The 20,553-nt window shown below is 36.4% G+C and overlaps 1 protein-coding gene across 4 annotated transcripts in view; it reads left to right on the top strand.

Moving 5' to 3' along the window:
- The first annotated feature begins 8,056 nt into the window (after positions 1–8,056).
- LOC140335554 (sodium channel protein type 2 subunit alpha-like) overlaps positions 8,057–20,553 on the top strand; it is a 91,157-nt gene continuing 78,660 nt past the window's right edge. For all 4 annotated transcript variants that reach the window (XM_072418269.1, XM_072418268.1, XM_072418270.1 and 1 more), the window contains exon 1: positions 8,057–8,263. The gene's annotated coding sequence lies outside the window, so the exon portion shown is untranslated. The remainder of the gene's footprint in view (positions 8,264–20,553) is intronic.

Below are 20,553 nucleotides of genomic sequence, written 5' to 3'. Positions count from 1 at the left end.
TAAAATGCTTGTCCTGGGACTGGACTGTTTTAACAAGCAAGGATAATGTGTGCATTATACATCATTAGCAAGACAAGTGCTTTTAATCACCTGGGAGAGCCCAGCCCAAGTGCCATAGCTAAAGTAGGAACATTACTTATCATCTGATGTATTGTCTGCTTTTCCATCTTCTTCTCACTATAGGCATTCCTCATTGTCCAGTCCATAAAGCAGTATTCCCTAGATCTAATATTACCTCAATAGTAAGTTATCTAGTGATGACATTTAAATGATATTTTACAATGTCTTTAATACTATTAGTATAGGAATCCTTTAAAAGATAAATGCACATATGTTTAAGTTCTTCAAGCATGTTAGGGAACCCAAATCTCAAGCAACTCCTTCTAGCAGGTCCAGACAATAATGGGAGACCTAGATAGGCATATAGAATGGTAGAGAGATTGGCCAACTTTGAAACTCTTGGGTGGTGAAATTAGGAATTTCTGGGCCCCATACTAGGTAAATTTCTTGAGCCCTGCTTCCCCATGTCTAAAAGTTTTGCTGGTTCAAAAGTACCCCTTGTACCCTCTTGGCTGCAACATGGCAGCCCTGGGTGAGGAAAGTATACATTTATGCATATCCTGGGTGGCATATTTAGAGCTAAGCTAAATTCTCATGACTCTCCCATCCTTTTTCCACTGCAGGGTGCTGCCATCTTTCTTTTCCTATTCCTGCTGCAGCTGATCTTTGGCCATCTTGATTGGCCGTGTCAGGGTGGCCTAACACCCATGCATTAGTTCCACTTTCAAATGAGCTGCATTTGCTATGGTCCTGGGGGTAATTAACAGGGCGATATTACACCGCGGGCATATCAGCTAAAATTTGTACATTAGTGGATGAGTCAAAGTATACTCGCCTCATATTTTTTTCCCAAGGTTTAATTCAGACAAAGATAGTTAAAAAGCAAACCTTTTTCTGCATCACACTTAACCCACAGAACTCTGGGAATTCTTTGTCATGTATTAAATGTTTATTTTTTTTAAAAGAAAGATTGTATATATATATTTAAAGTGTATTAAACATCCACCTAAAAACTTTTAAATGGTAAATTAAATACAATCATTAAAATTGGTCTTCAAAAAATCTGCTTCTATTTTATGAATAAATCCCAAAATAACTTTTAAAGTTGTTAAATACCATTTAGGTGCGTGATTATTTACCATACAACAACCTAGCTGCTGCTTATTGTTTCTTTGCATTAAGGGCCGGACACTAAGGAGATGGAAATGTAGACAATACATCTGATAAGTAATGCACCACTGTACTTTAGCTATGGCACTTGGGCTGAGCTCTCCCAGGTGACTGAAAGCACTCGTCTTACTAATGATGTATAATGCACACATTATCCTTGCTTGTTAAAACAGTCCGATCTCAGGACAAGCTTTTTATTTTTTATTTGCATATCATATCTTCTCAGGGTTCAAGGCCCCTGGGACTGTGGAATAGAAATGTAAAGGTCGGGGTACTGCTTGGTATTTTAGTTCTGCGTCCAGGTAATGAATTTATATATAAAACTGACAAGTGTGTTTAAATATCAGAGTGTAACACGTAGTATCATTGGCATCAGTTACATTTTACTTTTTCATGTTTTATTGTAAACTGAAACCTAAATATGTTACAATGGTCATAAAGGAGATGCTTTTGTAACATTAAGTCTACTTTCAGATCTGCCTCAGGATCAAGCCATCCCGCACGACTCCCAGTGGCTAGCACCTGGCCAGTGGATCAATTACTTGCACCACAGCGCTAGTTTCTAAAGAACTTGTACGTATAGATTTGGCAGCGGGCACAGTAAGTGGTACTATACCCCTCATTATTATTATATAGAGCTGCTGTGGGCAGAGGCTCTTTGTAGCATCTCACCCTGGGGTAGCGGTTCACTGGCATAAGGAAGCGGTAACCACACTACAACCTCAATGCCAGTCTGAAAATAACCGGACCAGTACAGTATTTTTAAAACACAACCCAACCCCCTTTCATGGCCTGCTAAAAGGAGTATATTCAAGCAACTCCTCCAAGCCCAAATTGATGGGACAATAATGCACAGACATAGGTAGCCCAGCATTGGAGTTGTAGTGCTAGGGCAGTAAGCAATACCATTGGAGAGGGTAAACATCTTGATCCGATTGCCTCACATAATCAGGAAGGTTTTTTTCCCCTGTTGGAGCAAATTGTACCAGTGTTTTTTTTGCCTTCCTCTGGATAAACTATGTCTATAGAGTATTTTATCTGGGATCAGTTTATTTATCTAGTGTTTGCACTTGATTGACCTATGTCTTTTTTCAACCTAACTAACTATGTAACTATCTGTATGTGTGTAGGGAACGGGGGCAATAAGCATATTTAGGGGGTAATAAGTTGGGTGCTGTTTTTTTAATACTGAATATGTTAACACACACCTAAGAAATTCAAGTTTTTAGGGTGGAAGGACTGCATACAACCAACTGAAATACATGACATCTACCAAAATGTTTCAGTAGACTTGAAAATGTCTACATACACAGTCATTCCATATTGGTACCTCAAAAAGTGAATTTGTACAGTAAATATTGTGAACCAGTAAAACAATGCATTTAAGTGAATGCAGATCTGGAATTTAAAAATTGCCTACTTTTTGCAGATCATAAAGGTTTAAATGCAAAGGTTTTAAACAAAGAAAAAAGTGATGAATGATTTGAACATTCCTAATTACGAGTGTGCAGTGTTCCATAAAGTGTCTTGATAATAAGAGCTTAACAAGTGGAAATAACAGTTCACGCCAAAAACATCGAAATTTTCTTCTTTTGTTCTCATATTGCTCCAGATTCCATGTGAAGATTACTTTTTTTTGCAGTATTATTATTGGCATTCCCACAAATGTGATACAAAAATGTTTTACTACTTGATGAATGTATATAACAAAATTCTGAATTTTAGTACTGTAAAGTACTGTTAGCATCCTAATTAATTAATTAATTTAATTAATTTGAAATTTAATTAATTATTTGCACAGTTAAATATTTGCACACCTGTGGAACAACATTCAACAATCTGACCACTCTGTACAAGACATAAATGTTTTAGTAAAACAAGATAAAATATCCAGGGCAGTAAAACCTTGAACTAGAAACAATGACAATTATGTTTGACACAGGAGGCATTAAGGTATTTGCACAATGCCTCCCATGAGTCAGCCCACTGCTTGTATCAATGCTGGGGCCATTTGAGAGTACTGAGGATGGGTGCTGGGATGATTTCAGGAAGCTGTGTACAGCAGCTTGCTGCACCCTCCCTCCAACTGTGATCTTCCTGCAGAGTTCGCAGACAAGCACAGTAATCCAGTGATGACTTTTAAAAAATGTTTAAAATAAGGTATGTAATAAAAAAATAGAAATGTTTTAATAAAATGTTCTGATTAGAATGGAAGACGAAAAAATCATTTTAAACTTCAACAGTATTCCCACTTATTTTGCTGTCAACATTAACTCTGGTTAAACTTTGCAGGTGCAATTGACCCCTTTCCTTAGATGACCACTTAGATGACCAAAATGTTACACAGCCTCATTTTCCAAGGTGCAGCAACGAAAAGACATCTTAGGCACCCATGTAGTGGCCTCATAGAATGTAAGTGGCAGTGCTAGTGTGATAGCGGCACATTTATCCAGTAGTGAAGATTGTGAAGCTGGGAGTCACAGCAAGAAAGATGTTTGAACAGGCTTCATAGTATGAAGGTAACATGACTTGAGGACAAACAGAAAACTGCAGTCAGTTTCCCACCAACAAAATTACACCACACCAGATTTTGCTAAATGGCCCGTAGGCCTTTTATTACATTAATAAATTAACCAATTAAAAAAAAAATTACAAAAAAAAATAACAAAATAACAAATAATAAAACAATACCAAATCAAATAAACATATTAAATCAATAACCTACCCAAAATTAAAAAACATTTTAATAACATTTTCCCACACATTAACATCTGGTTACTGGTCCTCGAAGTTCCCCCTTTTTATTACATCCTTTTGGGATCTCCGCCACAGAAAAGGTAATGATGCACAGAGATGATAGGCAATTCATGGAAACAATGCTGTGCTATAGAATCTGTCATATTCTTTCCATACGAAGCTGACATTTCCTTTTTGTCTTCAGTATATAATTATTAGGTTAAAAAGTACATTTGCTTTATCCATGGTTCCGGGTTCGCTCAAAACCATCAAAAGTGGGGTCCTACGTCATTTTCTTACGGCAGCAAGGGCCACTATTCCGAGATTGTGGAAGCAATCTGCTGCTCCTTCTATAGCCAAATGGGTCTCCGAACTTGAACCTTCTCCCCTGGGCTGATTTGTTATATGCGTCTGTCTTTGTTTTTATTTTATCTGTTGTTTAAGAATATTGGTTTACACCCTATGCCATACGCTTCCGCTAGCAGATATGTAGCTGTTTTTGTACAGGTTTATTATGTGCTATATGATCCCTTTAGAACTGTTATGTTTTTTTGCCATATTTTTTGGGTATATGCAGCTCCCTGGTATTATATGTCTGTTAATTCGAAGCCTACAATGTTATGTTTGTTATGATGTATGTGTTGTATACCTGATTCTTTTTATTATGTTTACCGGTATTTTTTTTTTCTCTGAAAACTTAATAAAACTGATTGAAACAAAAAGTACATTTGCCATAATTTGTCATTAAAGGAAAAAATTTTACTTTTATGATAAGTTAAAATATTTGGTCTAAAAAATTAGGTTTAAGAAGTTTTTCCAACAAAGTTTATTTGCCCCATATTGAGACATTTTTCAGATTGGATTCAACTAGATGGAAGTTGTGTGAATCAAGTGTAAAATATATTCTTAAAGTGCATCTCTAAGTAAGTTTTTGGGAGATACAGCAGGGAAATATCAAAATTCCTACAAGCTTATTTATATATTTTGCATTATGAAGTTAAAGGAAATCAACCAATGTGAGATTATTTATTCACTAAAACTGATGTCCTTGGAACAGGTGTCCCCATTTGAATATTACCCCCTATACATTTCCCCTGACTTACTTGCAGACAATATTTACCAGTACAAATTAAAAGGTAAAACTCCACAATAGGAATACAGGCAACAAAAAATAAATTGACAAGGGCTCTAACCTCTCCCCCACACTGTCTAAAGCAAAAAAAGAAAGGTTTCCCCTAGGGATGAATAGATTTTTTTTTATTTCCTCATTAAAAGTGTCCATAATTATAAAATGTAACATCTGAAAAAATGTAATTGCATTATTACCAAATTTACCTCCTTAGCTTTTAACATTAACTTCCTTGTGTTTAAATCAGCTCCCGTGCATCCACCCATGCATTTGGCAAGCACTACTGAAAAAGCTGGAACCCTGCAGTGCGCACCACCATTATTTTACCTTATGATCTGGTATGAGGATGTATTTTACATCATTTTTACAGAGAGCCAGCCCTTGTTCGAAAAAACAAAAATAAAGCTCCAACATGAAGACAACAAGGGACATCTGAAAAGGGATTTTATCCAACTTGATTATAGTTTAGTTTGTCCCCCTTTTCAAAAAAAAGGAAAAAACTGGAGTAGTTTTGATTCAACCAAACATGGAATGAAAGTTGATCTGAACAAACATTTTTGGCCAGCATTATGTGACAGTAAGTGTCTAGGTGACATATGTGACAGTTAATTAAGGGGTTTAAGTGACGTAGGTGACAGTTGATATAGGGAAAAGGTAGCTGTATATTGATAAGGCAATACTTAAATATCTGTCTCTGCCTTTAAGACATTTAGAAGTGAAGTACTGCAATGTCTTATAGCTGATATTTATTTTTCAGGATCACATTCTTGCACTTTCCTGATATCAAAGCAACTCATTCATTATAAAAATTCAGAATCATAAATTTGCTTCTTTCTTACACAATGAGCCTCATTTATTAAAGCTATCTATTAAAGCTATCTAAGGATAGAGATGACACACTTTCATCAGTGAAGCTGGGTGATCCAGAAAACCTGGCAAAGATTATTAAAATAATTTACTATTTGTTAACAAATGTTTTCAATCCTGGACTCTTTATTTTCCTATGTCCATGTCTTTAACTGTTCTTTACACCTCCTTTTGAAACTCTCTTCTACATCATAGTGTCATGCTTATAGCCTTAAAAACTTTCCCTTGTACCCAGAAAATGCACCTCATTATACAATCATATAATTTGTTATAATCCCGCTCCAGACACATATTCACATCTGCTCTCCTTTACAAATCTACATCCATTGCTCCAGCTATGCCACCTTACTTAGAATTAACACCTTTCTTACCTCAACCTTTTAGTCCTCAACCTCAGGAAGCCTTGAATTAATTTTCAGGTCTCAGGGAACCCATTTTATTGGGGATTAGTTGGGAAGCAAGTGGAAAGGTTGCCCTCTCTTCCAGTGGTGGCTAAAATTCCACCTTTCTAATTAACTAAAAGCATCATTAGAGTCAAGCAGCTGTCTCTACCAAGTGGCGTTGGCCCCAAAACTAAGCAGGTGTCATGATATTGGAGGTCAATCAGCCACAGTTTGAGGAACCCCAAGCAACGTCTAAATTAGTGTTTCCCAACCAGGGTTCCATGAAACCCCAGAGTTCATCTAGAGGTTGCTAGGGGTTCCTTGATCAATGAGCAATTTGTGGTTCTCAGTCTTTTTGGCTCTATATAGGGATGACATGTTTTACACTAGCCAGAAATGTAAGATGAACTCTTCCCACTGGTCACCACTCTAATATGTTGTGAGCTATAGATATAGTAATTGTAGCAGGGATTCCCTGAAGAACTAAAAGTTTTTTTTTTAAAGTTTCCCATGTTAAAGCTACGTACACACTTCCAATGGATCTCGCCCGATAATCAGCTAAGGGCCGATATCAGACGAGAATCTGGTGTGTGTACATCGCCCGTCATCCATTGTCCAAACGACTGTTCTGGCAGTTCCACGGACAATGAACAATCCTCATGCAAGGGAAGGGGGCGAGCGCGCAGCAGGGTACCGTTACATTGTTCTCCCCCTCCCCTCTCCATAGAGCAGAACAATGCTGTATGTACAGAACTCGTTCATGCATCGTGCAGTGCTTAGTCGTTGGAAAGGATTGTGAAAGATCCTTTCCAATGACAATAATTGCACGTGTGTATGCGGCTTAAGAAGGTGGGCAAGGCTGTTCTAGAGGAATCATCACCATTGAACTCTGGTTTGGAGTGATTGGTCCACATAGTACCATTCTACTGAAAATGATGGTGCCTTATAAATAATCAAATGTTAATTATGATTATACCATTTTTAATTGAGTTAGTTGCTGCTATTCTTTTGATTTTTTTTAGGAAAGACAAAATGTAAAGATAAGGTAAGATAAAGAATAAAATTGGGGACATTTTCTAGTTCTTGTCATCTAAACCTTGCATGGTGGTTTCTTATGTATTTCTGCAGCCTCCAAGTAGTTGCCTAATGCTAACAAATGCCTTCCTACCCTGATCCAAATTGTCTGTACCTACTCCCAGCAGAGTACATCCCTGACATCATCCATTCAAACACCAAATGCCCACACCCTCTCCTGTGCCATCCACACTAGTCATCCTGGCACAAGTGTTTGTTTATAAACAGTATAGCAGTGTGTCAGTTACAGTTTAATACTTACTCCCTGCAATGATTTATCATGCATCAGCAATGCATGTATGCAGAATTAGTAGCAGTCCCTTTAAATCTGTACATAGGGGCAGATCTCCAAATAGCATCCTTCTGTTCTCTGTGCAACCCCCTATTTCCAACATCAAATGTTCTGTTACAAATGATTGCATATACCGTCCCTTTCTTTAAAGTATTTAGCATCACGATCTTGTCAGTCATGCGGCAAAGCCTTTGCAGGAAAAAAATGACAATGTAGCTGTATTGTGCTAACTGCATGGTGCACTTAGACGATCGTCCAGCAGATGGAGCTAGTGTCCACGTTTGCTTGTGTCTGCCTCTGTAAGCCTTTTCCTGGGATATATTAGCCACTGTAGAGTGATGCTCAGAGCAGGAAGCAAGGGGAAGAAATGAAGAGGGGTTGTGAAGGAGCTTCACGGTCTTTTTCAGTCATAATGGATTAAGGACAAATGCTTTGTCAGCTTTTGTGGCTTAGGGATCTCAGCATCTTGTAGCAGGAGCTCCATTTCATTCTGAATATTCTTGGTGCAGGTTCCCTCTGCTGACATGGTTTGCATACTTTCTCCTATATCAGGTAAGCCTGCAGCATTCTCTAGCCTCCCTAGTAAGCCTGGCTGATTTATTAATAAGCATTGCACATTGCAGCATTCTCCGCATTGGGTGCAGCACATAGCACTTGCTGTAGATGTGACAAGGCAGAATATGCAACATTGCATGAATAGCTATTTCTTTTCTCTGTCTGATCACTAGCTGACACTAAAAAAAAATATTGCCTGGCATTGCTGAATTTTCACTCTATCCTGACTTACTGGCCTAAGGTGGCATATTTCATTGGAGGTTGCTGTGAAGGCATCTGAATGAAGAATGAAAGGGAAACTGATTCACTTTAATCTGGAGCCTTTTAGGAAGTTTTTGCATATGTGGAGGTCATATGTTTTTTGCGCACATAGTAAATGCAATGTTTGCAGGAGAAGCCCCAGGATAGGGCTGGGGATACAATGCAGAGATCAACACATCTGTATGTGCTATGGTCAGTGGAGCTCACCTTGTAGGAATTTCAAGATTCCTAATACTTCATCTGGTTCTGCTGGAATTTAGCAAAGACATCCAGCACCTTGCAATGCCAAAGGCAGGTAGACTCCAAAGAGGCAACCGCTCCGCCGTAATAGCTCTTATCATATCAATATGGATTTTTAATTTAAGTGGACATTTTGCTGTATTAAGCATCAAGAACTTGATGAAGTTGTCATCTCTTTTAAATGTGTGATAATATCCAAAGCAAAAGGGGTTAATTATAAGTCAGTAAGGCCTTTGATAAAAATAGCAATCATATACAGCTTATGATTGTTTTTTTTATTTTAGTGGTTTGTCTTTACCTTATTTATGTTATTATAAATGAATAAAAATAAATTTGGGGCAAAGTTTACAAATTAAGGAAAGACAATAAACAAAAAAGCAGGTTGCTGTAAAATGCAGGTTGATTCACAGCTTGTGACTTTATATACAATATTTTTATGTATGTATATACATATAATATATTAACATATATATATATATATATATATATATATATATATATATATATATATATATGTGCATATATGAATACATTTATATATATAAATATTATTGTTATCAAACGATACATAAAAAGCAATAATATTAGATTTATTCAAGAACTGTGAAATGGATTTGGCGATGATGTGTGTAGGGATTGCAGGTAAAGTGATAAGCCTCTGTGCCCAGTTGGAACACCTTAGCCCTGGAAAATTGATGGGGGCTGATCAGGATGCGGTCCATTCCCATTCCTTGTCAATGCTTGGCGTGTCATCATGTTTTCATACCATTAGATGGCACTGTGTGGTCTCACAAACTCGCAGAATGCTGCATATTGGAGCTAATGTGACACCATTGATCTCCTTTGCGCATTTTCCAAAATGTATGGGCTAGCGTACAGTCTAAATACAGACATCACATCCCACCAGGTTTACGTTCCTTGCATAAATGTGCAGCGGAGCTTTATACAACCTCCGAGTGGGCCTACAATGGAAAGATCCATCAATATAATAAAATATGTCTACTGGAGAATATAGGCAGTTACTTTTTTCTTTGATTTTACAAAGCTTTTTGTACCATTAAAATTATCTTTGGCTTTTATTCCAGCATGCATTGTACTATGTTTATTTTAGGATTAGGCGATCAGAGCGTTCCTTCCTCAAATCACTGATGTGCTGCTCCATATATTGGGTCTAGCTGTAGACTAAGGGCCTGCTGTTTTGTTTTGCAACATCAAAGGACACATTAGTTTGCGTGTGCCTTTATATGGGATCTTTTCATTATCTTGAAGAACAAAGGGAAGATTTGTGTTGGCAGTGGTAAAGGATTTTTTTTTCTTTTTGCTGCAGTTGTCTACATTATCCAATTCACCTTACTCATCATAACATGGTCACTTCCTTTGAAATGGTCATTAATTATACAGTAGTTCCTGTCAGCATCCTTTAGCATGATATGAAGTCTCAACTAGAGCTGTGTTGTGTGGCTTTTATGGAGCGGGCATATGGAAGACCATTTGTATAATGACCTTGTCGTACTGACGTTGGTTATAAACTGCTGACTTTCACTAATATTTGGTGCAATTACTTTAGAAATCCAGAAAAGAGTTTAATTGGTTTTTTAGAGATTTTACCAGAATTGTTGAATTTTGAATGGTATTACATGATCTAGCATATTTGGTTTATAATCTTGTTACATAATCTTGTATTTGGTTTAAAGACAAGAGGTGGAAAGCAGAAACCATCTTGAAAAAAAAGAAACGTCTGTGTTGTTGAGAAAAGAACAGCTTATGAACAAAGTGTTAAAGATATCTAATTACTGTAAAATTTGCAGTTATTTGTAGTACTTTGTAGTTACTTGATAATATATATGGTAATATTCATTGGTAATACCAAGAATGGAAGTTTTGCAGCCATAAGGTTGTAGGCCAGTTAGAGCAATACATAATCGTTAACGTTTCACAAAGGCAAAGATCAATACCATCTATAATATGTAGGTATGAGTAAGGTGTCATACTCATTAGGATTATTATTATTTGTTATTAGACTGTATTTATAAAGGGACAACCTATTTTGTACTGCTGTACATTAAATAGGAGTTGCAAATTACAGACAAATACAAAACAATGACACAGTAGGAGGAGAGGACCCTGTCCAAAAGAGCTTAAAGTCTAAGAGACCATACAATAATAAGTAGATGTTTAGGTTTGATAAAGGCTTAATGCATCTTAGAGGAATGATTACATTACTTTTTTTATGGATTTTATATGCACTGTCCTGCCCTGCATCATTTACCAACCCCCTACTCCATGATCAGCTTACCTCGAGATCAATGTAGTGAAATAGCACACTTGACCAAAAAAGAAAAAAAGTATTGTCTGGATGGCCATTAATGTTTACTAGTATATTAAATCAGAAGAGGCTAAAAACTAAAATATATATATATAGAGTATTAATCATGTTAATGCCATGCTAATGAAAAGCCACCCTCTGCATATACAAATCACATTAGTATTCACAACTGCTCTCAATGAGGAAACATAATAGTGTATTTGCCATTCCCATAGGACTCTACGCTAGATTTCCCTGCTTTATTTAGATATGCCAGATTAAAGCTGAGCAGCCACCCAAAAGTTGTCTTTGGTCTATAGATGTTTTCAGATATAAGACACCTTGGGATCTGCTAGTGTAATTATTCTGGTGGTGATTGGAGGGACTCATTTCAGCTTTCTTTATGTTTCCAAATTGCTGATTACTGCCTGGATCTGCTTGGATGCACATTTTTACTCTACCTAATCAGTACTATAGAAGTTGGCAGCTGCTGTAATATAAAAAGGCTTGCATATATGAGATATGAGATTTGCCATTTGTCCACTTACTCATTTTTTTTTTTGCATTCAAAGAATGTTTGAGATATTGGTAAATATAATTGTCAGAAGATAATTCAAGGGACAGCTCTGCCTTTGTTTTAACTTTACCTAAATTCCTTTGTCTACCTTTCTTTAAGCTGCACTGCATTAGTTACCCCTCCCTAGCTGCTTTCCTATTAGCATTCCAGTGCTTTGTTTGCGTCTCTTCCAACAAAATCTTTTCAGATTGCAAATCGTGTCCCCATAGGTTTGAATGGACCATGTACAAGACTGGCCTATCTAGGAGCAAGGTTATCAGAGATACCCTTACTAGGCCATGATCCTGAGAGTCTTTGGCACAGAAACTGACTTTGTTGTGTTGTTCTTTCTTTGCATATATGGAAATATAATTTATTATTTACAGAAACTTTTTTAAGCTTGGTGGGAAGAAGCTGTGGGTGGGTGGGTGGTGGCCCCTGTATTGTAACTCAACTTTTAGGTAACCAGCCAAAAACAACCGGGTGGATACTGAAAAGATCCAGGTGGTGTGTCTGCCTAAAAGGGAGAACACTGATCTACCATCTGCTGATTGTTTAGAAGAAACTTTGTTTTCTGGTCATGAGTGCTTTAGATTCCAAAGATGTTTCTTTGTATGATATGTAACATAAGTATATAATAATATAAGGAGATGTGATAGAGTTCACATTTTATCCTAGTGCTTAGTGGAAAAAAATCCATGCCCAAGAATGCAGCTTGTACTTCAAAAAAAAGGAAATGTGTAATGTTATCAGACCAAGCCAGTAACACAGCTGCCGCACAGCAGGCACCAATACTGTCTCTCCAATATGCTATTGGACCCGCCAAAAAATCCAAATTTTGGCTATGGGTGCACATGTAGAATATTCCTCTGCCTCTCACAGTATAGTTGGCAGTTTGTGCAATTACCTGGGCTGAGCATTGTCAGCTAAGGTCTAGGGCAAATCGAAACTCTCAAAAAACAATCAGAAACCCTTCAGGGGTATATTGGGAATGTGGGGAGACTTTGATGGTAGTACACACCATAGGTGACCTGCTGTTACCAGTTGTGTTACATGGTCTGAGTAGGTTACAGGCATTTTTAGTTAATCACATCATTACCTAGGTAAACAAGAAATATCATGTCAAGAATGTATTTCTGTTTAGCCCAAAATAAATCCAGTGACCTAAAATGCCCCAATATTAGGAAGATTTGTTTGCAATTTTGAACATTACTTTTATTGATATGTGTGAATGTCACACTGCAGCAGGGAATAGAAATGTGTTATGGTATTTTGATGACTAGCTGGAGGTTTGGGAGATATCCTCCCATTTTAAGCAATTACCTAAAATACAATAAACACAACACAGAAGAATATAACTTAATGAAGTTAAAACTATAACCTACAGCCAAAAGTTTGTGATCACCCTTCCAAATGATTGATATCTCAGTTCAAGTTCACAAAGCCAGGGGGGCACAAAACCCTAAACTCAACCCTACTAAACACCACTGGTATTAATACTGGCATGCCTAACCTTAAGAACATTTGGTTGTTGATAAGGTACAATTTCCTTGGAGGTTATTTTATCTAAAAGAGCACCAACTTGATGTTAATGCTCATGGTTTTGGAAAGGGATGTCACGGTAAGGTGTACATGCACATATTGGCCACACATTGTATTTTACATACATGGAAGAAATGTGTAGAAGTCCTATAATGCAAGTTTGATTTCCCATCCCACCTATTACACTAATACAAAGCGATATTTGCAGATTTGTCCTTACTAGATCTATCCAACATAACCGCAAACTTTATTACTAACCCTAATTCCAATCTTAACCTTGAACTAACCTTAACCTGCACTTAACTCCGCTCCTGCACAGAGTTCACAATGGCAAAACAAACAACAGCCTATAGCTGGGCCAATCCATAATGTGGACTGTGTCTTTGTGGTCCTGGGGAATATCTTTGTGCAAAATGGAATGTATCAGATACTTCTAGGGGTCAATTTACTAACAGAGTAGAGACTGTTAATGGACTGTTGGCAATGTGAATGTTCACTTGGATTAGTGAATTGTGTGCGTAAATTTTTTTTTTTCAAGACTGCTGGAGAAGATAGATTATCATGGAAGGTCCATCTCGTCCAGGATTGAAAACATTTGCCAAGTAATAGCAAATGATTTTTAGGAATACCATTCAAGATTTGCTGGATCACCAAGATTCTCCGACGATATTCTCTATTCTACAGTCTTGGAGAGCTTTAATAAATCAGCCCTATTGCGTACATGACTACATATTCTGTTTGCATAAACATCCGATCGTCTTAATGACTAGGCTAAGTGAACATTCACTATGTAAAGCAAGCATACACTTAATGATCAATCTCTAATGCTTTAGGGAATCAATTCCTTATTATGTGATTTAATTCGAGATTTCTAAACAAATGTAGTCTTTAGAGAGCAACAATATAGAGAAAAAAGTAGATATTTCTTGAACGCGTGTTCTCTTATAATAAAGAAAGGTCATTCTTAAATTGATACCCACATTAGATTTTTAAATAAGACAATTAGCCTAAAATAGCGACATAAATAATTGTTGCAGCTTACTCTCGGAATGTCATTTCCATTTGTGAGATGAAAGTGGTTTTATTTTCATAACGGTGGTAACAATGAGACAAGCTGTCTCCAAAGCAGCATTGAGTCACAGCAAGTTGCGTCATGGGATAGACGAGATTCGAGTGAATGTCAGCGGAAAAAAGAGAAGCCAAATTCACATGATTCTCTCTAGACCCATTGTGAACTCTACACTGCTGAGAGGACAAGGGCAAACCAGATGGATATCAGTTTACAAAGAAGACATGGTGATGTCAAGGTCCACTTACTGTCATTCCTTGTGTACAGAAAATGTGTTTAATGGTAAAGATAAGAAGTGATGGTATGATGGCTACATGAAGATGATACATTTCAACAAATAAACAGAAACATCTATAATAGCTCAGAGCTTGAGTACAGAATACCCAATGAATGCATCAAGAAGTATAAGCAGACAGATTTGCAAGACCCATGCATTCTTCATTACTTAAATCTAAACCTAAATTTAATTTGGTATCAGCTTTTTACTATCCTTATACAGCAAAACTCAAAGTAGGGTAAGAGCAAGTAGCACAGCGAGCCAAGAAAAGAGCAGATAAATTAATTATTCACCCATTTTTAGAAATCATCTTTTTCTCCTTTACTGTTCATTTATAGCCTGTGGGAAGGAAAAGACCTGTAAATGTTACTTAAAGGCAATAGAGAAAAAACAGGTCTTCATCTACTGTCAGACAGAGCTGACAAAACAGCAGAGTAAATCCGCCCCCAAATGACTGCTTGAACCTAAGGATTGATAACTTAGGTGCTAAGCATTGATTAAAGGGAGTTAGAAGAGAGGGTCTCATGCCACCCCATATCTAAACACGCTGGGTGTTTTGTACAATATAGCAGAATGCTTTCATTTAGTGTTGACAGATCTGGTATACCTATCACCAATCTGCTCACACTTGCAATCTTCTCCATCACGTTTTAGGTTTTGGCTGTTCTTGACCATTGGATGGTCACTGATGAAATAACTGAGAATATGGAGTGGATTTGTATTGTCTAGGGCCCGGAATCAATTCTTAGCATCTTACAAATGCTGGAAATGAGTGCACATGTACCACAGGCAATACAGGTAGTGTTTCCTGGGTAAAAGAAATACATTTCAGGTCTTCAGGGAACCCCCTACTGTAATTACTATATCCACAGCTCACAGTATATTAGTGTAATGGTCAGTAATATAAATGCCTCTTACATTGCTGGCCTTTGGGAAGAATGTCACCTTTATAAATAGCCAAAGCAATCATTGTTTTCTGTTAAACTGGCCTAAGAGTCACAAACTACTTATTTCTGAAGGAACCCCTAGCAAACTCTGGTGAAACCCTGGTTGAGAAACACTGGACTAATGAATTATGTTGGTAAAGAGGTGCAAAGTCTATCCCACTTCTTTTCATTTTTAAAGAGTTTAGTTCTGAGATAAATATCTGAAAAGCACAACAGTACCAAGAGTTTGACTGTTCACAGTTTCTGCCGTATTTGTTCTATAATGACACAGAAAAAGACATAAAGTCACAACCTCAGTCAGGAGGATATGATCATTTATATCTGAGTGCTTACCTATGAAGTTATATTTTGCCTATACTGGATCCTGAATCTGCACTATTGGTTTTCTGCAGCCGATGCTTTACATTTTGTGTTTTCATTCTTAGTTAGTATTTAATGTACATCACAGTATATGTTGGCACTATGTAAATACTGTTTATTAATATTAGTAGTAATAATATCTCTTTATTATTGAATGTATGTCAACTAGCTTGGCAGTCCAGACATAAAACATATGGCTTGTATTGGAAGAATACTTAATTTACCTTTGAAACATATCTGTGGAGGAGTGTGGTTATTGAGGCAGTAAAAAGTCAAATTAGAAAAATGTGATACATTTTTTGATTACTTTTCATTTGCACTGCTCATAGTTTTTTCTACTGCTCTTGGAAACATTCTATATAATTGTACGTCTCTTTTTTGTACAGCACAATGGCCACTAATTGCACTCAGTAATCAATAAAAATAAATATACAAAGCTGACCTGCTGAGTGTTAGTAATTTTATCCTGACATTTATTTTCTGTAGCTGACTGTCCCATTAACAAAAAAGGTAAAAGCTCAACCTTACAATATGCAGGCCACTTTGCTTCTTTACTCCAGTAATGCCCTGACTCTAGACCCATTGCATTTTGCCTCTGACATATTTGAACAGCAGAATGCAGTGAATAAAATCCAAGGAGGATGCAATGTAATTTAAGAAGCTTTGTGAAAAGGATTTAAAATTTAACACATTAAAGAAAACTCACATAAAAGTGTATCTTTTGACTTGCATCTGTGCCATGATTATGCACAATAAATTAATAAAAATTAAGTACTCTGAACAATCAGTATAAACATGTTAAGTCCAAATTACCCTTGTAGCCTTGTAGGTGTATCAAAAAAAATTCATCTTCAAAATTTGACACAATGGCCTTCTTCTCCACCTCTCTATTTAGTTTTCATGAAAGCAGAAGCTTGGCAGCTTTCTAATGTAAACAAACAGCAGGTGCTGTAGACTGTTGGAAACCTCCACAAATTATACCTCAAAATCTTTTGATTTTTAAGGATTCATTTTTTACTACATTTTTATTGAGAATACAGAATAGGATTGCACAATTTGGAGTAAACCATATTTTTGAAATATTATTATTATAATTATGAATAATAATATTAATAATAATAAACTGTATTTATATAATGCCAACATATTATGAAGCTCCGTAATGTAAAAAAGGGTTACAAATGACAGACAGATACAAAAAATGTGACAGGAGGAGGAGAGGACCCTGCCCAAAATAGCTTACAATCTAGGAGGTGGGGAAGTAACACACAATAGGAGAGGGGGTTTGAATGGGTTTAAGGGGTCTTTCAAATGAGCAGAAAATAGGAACAAGCCAAATAGGATGTAGAAGAGCATTGCAGAGAGTTGAGGTGGCCCTAGAAACATCTTGAAGTCATGCATGTGATGAGGTTATGAGTGAGGAGGACATTAGTTACTTATATAACAATAGTAACAAAAAACAAGAAAAAAAGTGGTGGACATAATTTATCTAGAAAATAAAAATGCAAAATATAACAGATCACACACTGCAAAGTAGTCCTGCTCTTTGGGGGGGAATGGTCCCTGAATTTTTTAACAAAGAAAAATTAAAACAGTCACTTGTGTGGTAGAAAACAAAAATAAACCTAAATCAGATCATAAGAATGTGAGAAGCGAAATGGGGGAGGGGAGTGTAAAGGGAGTAAAAAGTCCTTGGAGTGTATATACCACACAGTAAAAAGTGAGGGGAGAGAAGGAATGGACACAGTAGCGTAATATTGGAGGCTCTATCCTGCAGAATTTTTCCTCCAAAGTCCCAAGGTCTTGAGGAACTATTTTGTGCACAATACAAGCAGCTAGAGAGGCCAGTAAGGGTTGTTGTAAAAGTTGTTTATGTTAAAAAAATGTAAATACTCTAAAGTTATAGACCACATGTGACCACATTTAAAAGAGCATTGAATTGCCTATACTTATCCCTTTATTTATTTCAACTCTCCACTGTGTGCTAGGACATAAAGTTTGACAAAATCCCCAAAAAGTGTGGAAAAAACACCTTTAAGACAGCTATCAATAAAATGATTGGCAAAATAAAGATTTCCTTTAATTGCTGATAAAAACTAATATTTGGGATTTTCAAATTTGTTAGCATTGGTAACACACTACAAATACAAAGACTCTCCTTAATGGGGTCCTGGACAGAAATAAAAATATGACAAAAGCTCTAACCATTCTCAAATTTTTCTAAAAGCAAAAACCAATTGCCTGCATTTGTTGTTTAATAAATGACACTACAACTTTCTACACTGCTTTTTAACATATACAGTAACAACAGAGCAGAACGCTATGTTATACAACAGCAGATGGCATCAAAGAATACCACAGAATAAAATAATAGCAGGTTTGCTTCTATCACAGCAGACAGTCCAAATGTAGTGCTAAACTGTAGTAATATTGAAATGCAATTGTTCTACAACCTGCTAAATAATTAAGTAACTCAAGTCATTATTTAGCAAGGATGCCAAGTGCCATTCTTTAATTAATGTGTGTTAATTCTTATTCATTATTGAAATAAAACCAAATACAGGTTCAACATTAGAAAAATGTAGCCAAAATGCCCAAAAATTGTCCCAACATGGAAAAATGGCTGACATAGGTAAATCGTAAACATCTGATAAAGAATCACTCTGGTTCCCAAAATGTGGTTGGTGGCGTCTATCAGGATGCAGTCTTGCAGCCTTGAAACTAATTTTTCACACCCCACACCAGCATGGATCTGCCTAAGATTGGAAGGGTTCACTACTCTTGATGAAAGACCTCTGTTGGGTGGAATAAAATATAACTTTTGAAAAAAAATGCCAGGCAAATATTGCATATTTAGCCACCCTTGTATGGCTAACTTGTGATAACCCTATCTCCTTATGATACAAGCATTTATATATATTAATCCTTTATCCTCAGTGTAGGATGTAGAATGTGGCTATAAAATAGCAGCAGTGTCTGTGGGTCTTTGACTAATAAAACCTCACTGAGTAGAACCCAGTCAAGGTTGCACAACTCACCATTTTAACCCTCCATTGTTTTGCTGTACCTAAAGTTCATTAAATGGATACCAAAGTCCGGCTGTAATGTAATTAGGATGGTTTATAGTATGTGTACATTAAAACTTTGAGTAGATACAGGTTAAAACTTTTCTTAATGACTTTTTTTCTGTCTGTGTTACGTTAGTTTCACCCCAATTTACTGTTCTGGAGATACAATAGATGGGAGAAAGAAAAAATCTTTGTAAAGTGGGAATGTTTTCCCTCCTTGGTAGTTACCAAATAACCTCAATCCAAAAATAAAGTTTTTGGTCACCAGAATGAATCCCACAAGTGAAGATACAAAAAGCAAATAAAACCTAATCGGTTTTCAAATCCTTCCCTACTTTACCCAAAACTAAGAATACAGCTTTGGCAGTGGACACACTTTTAATACATAATTTGTAACCTTATACACTCTGATTCGTGACTGTTATCTTTTGCTGTAATAAAAAAACAAATATACAATTTTTTAAGTTAAAATGCCTTAAGTATTCAAAACAAAATTACATTACATTAACAAAACCTCAGCTTATGCTACAACTCCTCCACAACTCCACTGCACCATACACATACCATATGTAGTGTTTCTGCCAAATACAAGTAATTTTGGATTTAAATATTTTTATCGCATCTGAAACAATGATAGGAACAGACAGAACAGTCTGAATCTGGCTTATCTGAGCTGTCGGAGGGGCTGGGTCGCTATATGTAACCATTACTATTCTCTATTATCATGCATAACACAATTTAAAATCATTTCTCATTATTGGAGCTCAAGTAATAAAACTATATTGGGCTATATTATGTTTCATAACTGGCAGCAAATGAAAAATGCTTTTGATATGTCAAGGTCATTTTTCCATTGTAACAAAACATTAGTAGTGAAAGATAACGTTCCAAGGCTTTTTTTCACATAATGTTGTCGTAAGTTCAGGTCTGTCATCAGTTTTCAAAGGTCTGTGCAGAAAGATGCCGACCCATGCATGTTAGCCTGATCTCTTTTAATTTTTAAACATTATCCTGAAACCCAAACTTGAATCCAACTTTTTAGTACACAGAACTTGGTTTATGAGAACCTGTATTATTTATATCAACAGGATATATGTGTTTATGTTTGTGTGTGTGCATCTCTGGTTGATGATTTGTATTCATGCTATGGATGTCAACCCGATCCCTTTCAGTTTTTTAATAAATTTTCTGTTTCTGTAACCCAAACTATGAACCAATTTTTCGGTGCAGGAAACTTGCTATATGGAAATCTGTAACAATATTATTCATATATAAAAAAATTTGGTTTGGTGTTAGTTTTTTTTTCAGTTGTTTTTGCAGATTGTCATGAACTTCGTACTTTGTCATGCATTTACACATTGGGCACAATTTATTGAAGTTCTCCAAGACTGGACAAGATAGACCTGGGTGATCCAGCAAACTTGGAATTGATCTGGTCCAACATTTGCCAAAAATGGCAAATGATTTTATTAAATCCATTTCAGGTTTGTTTCATCACTTGGGTTTTCCCAATGAAGTCTTATTTTATCCAGTCTTGGAGAGCTTTAATTAATCAGGCCCATTGGCATGGATTGTCATACATTTACAGTTTGAATGTGTCTGACTTCAAGAAATGTAGAGCCCAGTTAATCTTTATGGAAAACATTTAGCTAGCTTGATTGG

Source organism: Pyxicephalus adspersus, chromosome 7 (assembly GCF_032062135.1).
Source record: "Pyxicephalus adspersus chromosome 7, UCB_Pads_2.0, whole genome shotgun sequence".
Taxonomy (NCBI): domain Eukaryota; kingdom Metazoa; phylum Chordata; class Amphibia; order Anura; family Pyxicephalidae; genus Pyxicephalus; species Pyxicephalus adspersus.
Note: the sequence above shows the minus strand (reverse complement) of the source record. Positions and strands in the feature narration are given on the sequence as shown.